Source organism: Apus apus, chromosome 7 (genome assembly GCF_020740795.1).
Source record: "Apus apus isolate bApuApu2 chromosome 7, bApuApu2.pri.cur, whole genome shotgun sequence".
Classification (NCBI taxonomy): Eukaryota; Metazoa; Chordata; class Aves; order Apodiformes; family Apodidae; genus Apus; species Apus apus.
Window position 1 is genome coordinate 10,505,667 of NC_067288.1, and position 7,095 is coordinate 10,512,761.

The 7,095-nt window shown below is 38.6% G+C and overlaps 1 long non-coding RNA gene across 1 annotated transcript; it reads left to right on the top strand.

Moving 5' to 3' along the window:
* Positions 1-292: 292 nt before the first annotated feature.
* Positions 293-6,813, top strand: LOC127386910 (uncharacterized). Its single transcript, XR_007890013.1, has 4 exons — positions 293-510; positions 4,946-5,050; positions 6,232-6,300; positions 6,783-6,813. It is a non-coding gene; the product is annotated as an uncharacterized LOC127386910 (long non-coding RNA).
* Positions 6,814-7,095: the final 282 nt, after the last annotated feature.

Sequence of the window (7,095 nt, forward strand, 5' to 3'; positions counted from 1 at the left end):
TTTGAAAAATCTGCAGTCAGTGAGCTGTGGAAGGTACCCCCTCACTGACTCTGGGTTTTTATATTCGAGGTGGAGAAATAATTCCATGCTGTTGTTTGTCTATGACAGGCAACTTGCTCTAAATGTAGGAAGGAATTTTAGATCAGAGCTTTTCCTCTCTACTGACATTGTGTTTAAACTTCCAGACTTGAGCAGGTACTTGAATATGCCAAACAAAGCCTTCACCTTTTTAAGTCAAATTCTTCCAACACCAAAGGCCATCCTCATGCTTTCTTCCTTCCAGGAAAGGAGTCTTCCCATTCTGCAACATCCTTCCTGTGCTGGGAAGGAGAACACACCTCTGAAAAGACATGGGAAAATGTGGTAATGTGCATTCTCAGTGACTACTGACTCTGGTGGAAAATAACCAGTCTACGCTCTTTTTCTGAAGTCTTCATCACATGTTAGATCCTGTCAAGGAGCTAAGGGGGACCGTGAATTCCTGCTTTCTTCTGTGTATATTTCAGCAGGGTGAGCTGTGCAAGAACGTGTACTGTATCCTCTTGACTAATGATCTCTGAGTTTACCAGCAGTATAATTGTAGATGGAGATTGTGCTCTCTGGACAGTTCTTGTAATTGTGCTAAAAACTTAAGACAAATGATCCCAAAAGGTTATTCTGTAATTATATCTTCCAAGCAGTGTTTTTAAAACATTTTTACATCTGGCACAAGCATTTGCACAAAGTGAGGAAGGACTGAGAACAAGCAAACAAAGACTGCAGATTTTTGGAGTAACCCACATGTCTTATCATTGAAGGGACTGACATTTCACATATCCTTTTTGGTGATGTTACTGCCATTTTATAACATGCCACATCCTAAGTGGTGTGGTGAGTGACATGCTATCACTCACCTCTCTGTCATGCAGAGTACATCCTGTAGTGCTGAAACTTTCTCAGCCACTGGATAAACAATTTAAGTTTGCTCTACATTTGTATAGTGAATGGTGAAGAAATAGGGAGAAAATTGTATTAAAAGAAGAAAGAGAAGAAACTCCCACTTGATGGTTACTTTCTCCTAACAGTAAATTCTAGTCCAGTAAACATACATTTTGCACCTGTTTGTGCACCCTTTGTCCTTTAGAGAGAAGCTACTGCATATTGGAGATACTCACTGGCTGAGCATTTTATAAATGTAAGTCAGGGCTCTGACAGATTAGCTCTGGCAGATTTAAATGCAGTGGTAGAACACTAACCACTTACACCTTGCTTATCAGCTGGAAGTAACTGCCTGAAGAGCAGAAGCAACAGTCTGGATGCATCATGTAGCTGACAGTTCAGTGGTGTAGCTTAAACTGCTGCTGAAGGTAGATCTCCAAACTGTGAATATGCATCCCATTTTATGGTACTGGGATAATGCTCAGTGGAGGGAACATTTTAAATCCCGACAGCTAAATGCTTGAGGCAAACATGGACCTGCTGCTGAATGGGGCAGGGGATCTGGTGAAGGATGTGGAAAAAGCAAGATGCTGAATGCCTTTCTGGCCTCAGTCTTTACTGGTAAGACCAGCCTTCAGGAGTACTGAGTCCACTGCTGCTTATTATGTTCCTTAATGGAAAATGTGACAGAGTGCTCCCTGTGTAGTTTTTCAGATGACACAAGACTGGGATGGTGTTGGAAACACCAGGTGGTTGTGCTGTCACTCAGAGAGACCTTGAGAGAAGTAGGCTGACAGAAGTCTCATGAAGTTCAGCAAAGAGAAAAAGCAAAGTGCTGTACCTGGGAAAAAGTAATGCTATGTGGCAGTACATTCTGCGGGCCCACTGGCTGGAAAGCAGCTTTGCAGTGGAGGACCTTGGGGTCCTGGTTGACAAAAATACTGCCAGCAGGTCTGGGGATGTGATCCTCCCCCTAAACTCAGCACTGGTGAAACATATCAGGTTGCTGTGTCCAATTCTGGGCTCTCCAGGACAAGAGATTCATGGACCTACTGGAGTGAGTCCTGTGAAAGGCCATCAAGATCAAAAGACTGATTGTCTGTCATGTGAGGAGAGGCTGAGACAGCTGGGGTTGATTACCCTGGAGAAGAGAAAACTCAGAGATCTCATCAATGTGTATAAACACTGAAGGGAGGGAGTAAAGATGATGACATGACGAGAGGCAATGGGGCACAGCTGAAATACAGGAAGTTCCATTTAAATAGGGGGAATTTTTTTATTTTTTTTTTTTTCAGTAAGGATGATGAAACACAGGAGGGGTTGCCCAGAGAGATTGTGAAGACTCTGTCTTTAGAAATATGGCCCTGAGCATCCTGCTGTAGCTGGCCCTGCTCTGACCACAGGGTTGGACTAGATGATCCATGGACGTGCCTTCCCACCTCAGCCAGTCTGCAAGTCTGTGATTCCAAAGCTCACCCACCAGACTCCGGAATCACTAGACCTGAAGCTAGTTGTGCTTTCAAGCTTGTTTTCTTAGTTTCTTTTGTTTGATTGTCAAGAGAATAAGACATGCAAAATACACTAATGTACAAGTGTTTGCTAAAGACTCATGCAACCTTGGGCCAAAAAAAGAGTAACAAAAATAGTCCTTTGTACAGGTCACAAGCTGGCAGTTTTGCAAGATTTTTACTGCAGAGAAATTCCTCATAGTTGTATCCTGAACCTATTAATAAAATTCTGTAAGATGAGTGTGCTTTCTACTTACATAGTTAGACAGACACACAAACTTCTAAACCCACTGCACTCTAATTAAGAGTTTCTTCAAGCCGTTACAGACTTGATACTTTTTTTTTTAGTGTTTTCTTGCCCTTTGAGAGATTTAATTTTCCAGCCTTGCCCCCTTAAATGTCATTGTCTTTTCAGCAGCAATTTGGAACTCCCAGAATTCCTTTTCTGCTGCAAATATGAATGTAAGACTCTACATTATTTATTCTTTCTGAAGTGATGAGGGAGAGTTGTAAACTGGTGAATTACAATCTGCAGCTGCCAAGAGGCAGGAACAACTGAAAAAGCAATTTAATTGTAGATGTTCTTGTCTTTTCTCCTTTAACACTTTCCTCAGGGAAGAATAAATGTAACAACAGGTGGTTTAACAGTAAAGGAGCAGTTCTGGAGATGGAGGCAAACAGGGATATAGATTGTCAGAAGAAACTTCGCAGCTAGGAGGAGAAAAGACAGCTATTATATAAGGTCATCCTTAGAAAAGCAGGTATTTGAAATTAGTGTATTGAGTTCTGTTCAAGCTTGCTCATGTGATGGAATCTACTCTTAAAAATGAAATTTTGGTTCAGCATCAGGAAGGAGTTAAATCTCTTGCATCCATGTTAGTGGATGAGCATGAGACACCAACAGTGCCCCATACTAGCCCAGCCAGCTCAAGCCAGATAATTTTGAGAAGGAAGCAGATCTGAGGTAAAGGAAAACTGAAGCTAAGAGGGAAAAAAGCCTCTAGTGTGTCATTATATCTATTTAAAGGCTGTGCTCTCAGGCCAGCCTCTGATGCCATAGTTACACTCACTCATATTTATGTTTGCTTGAGAATGTTATCGTGAAAAAACAGTATTTATCTGGAAGTGGTACACGTGTGGAAACAGGTACTATTACTTGCTTCAAGGATGTTAATGAAATTACCAAAATGCTTAGAATGAGTGAAAGGCTTAAAGAGAGGGCTGAATTGGTATAAAAAAACTCCTGTGTGCTTTCTATCCATTCCTTTGTTTGTGACCATAGGAATTTCTCCATGTAGGGTCTCTTACAATCTTTTCTTCAGTTATATGGATGTAAGTTGCCTCCTATCCGTGAAGTTGTACAAGATATTGTCTCCAATAACTGTGTCATCTAGACAACTCTACATGTTACATCCATAGTTAATAAACAGTCCTGTAATCCTGAATGATACGTCATGTGATAGCACCTTACAACAGTGTGAGCCATTCCTATTGACTGGAAATATTCTATTTGATATTAGAGTAAGGAGTGGTTGAAAGTGGCTTAGAGAAGCCCGTATTTTACCATCTTCCCTAAGCTTCATGTTAAAAGCAATACAAGGCTGTAACCTCTTTAGCAGGGTACCCACAACTAGGGAGGCACCTCCCTTGAAGCCAAGAGCTTTTGAGAAAAAGCCTGAATAATGTTAATGCTGTTACCAGGGTTGAAGGAGAAGTAGGCATGTTCTGCTGTTAGCTCTTGTGAGAATGCCCTATTTTCTGTTAACAGCACGAGCACTATATATTGTCAGCTAAATATGAACTTTTTTTTGGTACGTGTTACGTGCCATATCTCTGGAGTGCACCAGCATTTTTGCATGACACTGTATGCTGTCTTTTTGCAGTTCCTGAATGTAACTGAGGGGAGGAAGAATACAAAGGAGATGTAGTGTAGGCATTTTCAAAGATTCTTCTTAGCTTCATTGTCTAAAGTGGAAGATCTGCAAACCTGCCAGCACATTAATTCACTATGCTTTATGTCTGCCATTTTTTTGATAATCTGATTATAACCCTAGTCATCAGAGTCTGCTAACAAAAATCAGAATATGTACAAAAGTAATTTTAAAAAATTATCTTGCTCTTCATTCTTCTTTTTGTTTCCTTGAAGTGGCTTTCTTATGTATTATTCTATGAACTAGAGAAAGCAGGAAGACAAAAAAATAGCTGGATTCTTTTTTTTTTTTTCAAGAAAAAAAAAGCTCATATTTAGATGACAAGTCAAATATGGGGTCATTTGTTCTGTCTGAAATACAGGGCACTGTTAGCCTTGAACTTGTTCCCTCTAGAGAAGAGAGCCCTAAACGGTGTTAGTCTGAACAAATAAATAAACCCAGTTCATTCCTTGAAGGTAGGTGGGGATGAATATTATAAGACTAGCAGATTAGGGAGACTTTTCTCTGAGTGGTTGAAATATTCTTATGGAGTCACATGAAGATACACTGCAGGGGTGACTTGAGCTGTCTTTTCCTTTTTTCCTGCAGAAAATCCTCCAGAAACACAGATTTTTACAGCCTTAACGTCAATTTGACCCAAAACTGGAATTGTGAATATGCTCTACTGTAATCAACTCTGCAATGATCAAGGACGTGAGTCATTGTGGCCCTTGTAAATTGAACAAACTCTCTGAGGAAACTTGTCCTTAGCACCCTGAGCCTGCTGTGATTTTTCACCACCTTTTTCCTGTCTTTATGTGGCTTTCCCACCCCATTTTCATGTAGCTCCACTTGGAGTTGCTAATGTAGAAACCTCTGGGGAACTGATGAACAGACTTTACTAAATCAAGGCCATGTAAGAATTAAAAACTAAAAACACTGTTATTAACCAATTTAAATAATAAAATCCTATAATGTTTCACTGCCATTTACTGAAGACAGTCCCCACACAAAAAATTGTGTACCTTCCAATAGTACATATAGATTGTACATGGAAACATGTATTACTTTAATAGACTGTTTAGGAAGAAGAAATATTTTGCTTTTCAGACCAAATCTCCATTCTCCAGTATCCTCAAACATAAAAATTACTTCTGTTTCTTTGTACTCCTTTGACTTCTTTTAATTTTGTCTGCTGTGCCAGGAATATTTTGTTGGTTTTGTGTGGCAGGTCCTCATCATTACTGACAAAAAAAGGGTACAGAATTAATAAAAAGTGCATTCTGAGTGTAAGTTATTTCTGTATCATTTAGGGTCTCCTACACACTGGCTTAAGCAAACCAGTTTTCTTAGTGTGTGTGCAGGGACTTTATGTAGTACATCATCTCTTACACAAGTCAGATTGTAGCTGGGACGTGCTACAGTAAAAGTATGTTCTTGGTGCTAAACTATCTCCAAAGCCACCATTTTGAGTTTCCATACATTCTGTCTTTACTTGATTTAACATTTATTGATTGAACAAACTGGCTTATTTAAGGACAGACTGTTATTTTAAAACAGTCACGATCTTAATCTGAAACAATAGTACATATAGATTTGCTTCATAATAGAAACACATCCATTTTTTTTCTGTTCCCTGCTGTGCCTGCATAGCTTTCAGACTGGGATATAAATAAATGTGCTACAAAGGGAAAGCTCTTTCTATTGATGGGCAAGAGTATATGCCATTGTTTGGGAAAGAATATTATTGCCTTAGTTTTTTTTTCCTCAAACAGTATTATACTTCACCTCACTTTCCCTTGTATTTGGTTTATTTCTCTTTGACAGCAGTTCTCCCCATCCTGAGGGATTATTTTAGCCTAACTTGACTTTCTTTTCATTTCTTTTAATGTCAGTGTTTCATGTCTGTATAAGGAGGAATAAAGCTCTTGAAGACTTTTGCCAGATTGAGTGTTTTAAATAAGGTAACTTTTAGAAAACAAGTCTTTTTTATTAACAAAAATTTGAAATGCAAATAGGCTCCTTTTTTCCTATTTTATTTTCCAAAACCAAAACATATCAGCTCCATAGAGCTGCTGTGGTATTGCATGCATAGAATCTCACTGTCATCTTCCACAAAGTTTATGAAAAAGCAAGATAAACATGAGATTCAGAGAAATGCTGGAATATAAGACACAAAACTATTGAGCATTGTACTGTGGCACTGAAAGTGTTCCTAAATATAAGAATAACAGATCTAATAAACAATAGGTAATTCCTAAAAAGTAGACATTTCAGCATACTTACTGCTTCCTTGGAAAAGCACTAGTTTTTTTGCGGAGCAGTAACTTTGTTCTAATGAATAAAACAAGGCCATATCCATGAACCATGTTGATTATTTAAAAAATATGACGCTGTTAAAATTTGGATAAGAAGGTAAACACTTGAAATATTTTTACTTTTACAGCTGATGTCTATCCTCAATCTGGATATTACAGGTAAGAGTTAATGTCCTTACTGTCTGTTTTACAATGATACAAATAACTTATCCATGGCAATTTGTCAACATTATGCTGTTGCATTAGCTGTAGTGAGCTGTCAGTTGAGAACAGTCATCTTTTCATAAAGCAAGGTTTAAGACAAAAATTGTTTTGAGGAGTTGAGCTACTTGGTCATAACATTGTGTATTATGGAACAATTAATGAAGCATGTACATATGTTTGAACTGAAATTATCTCCATTATCTCACACCTCTTTTTTAATTTACAATGTGATAGAGT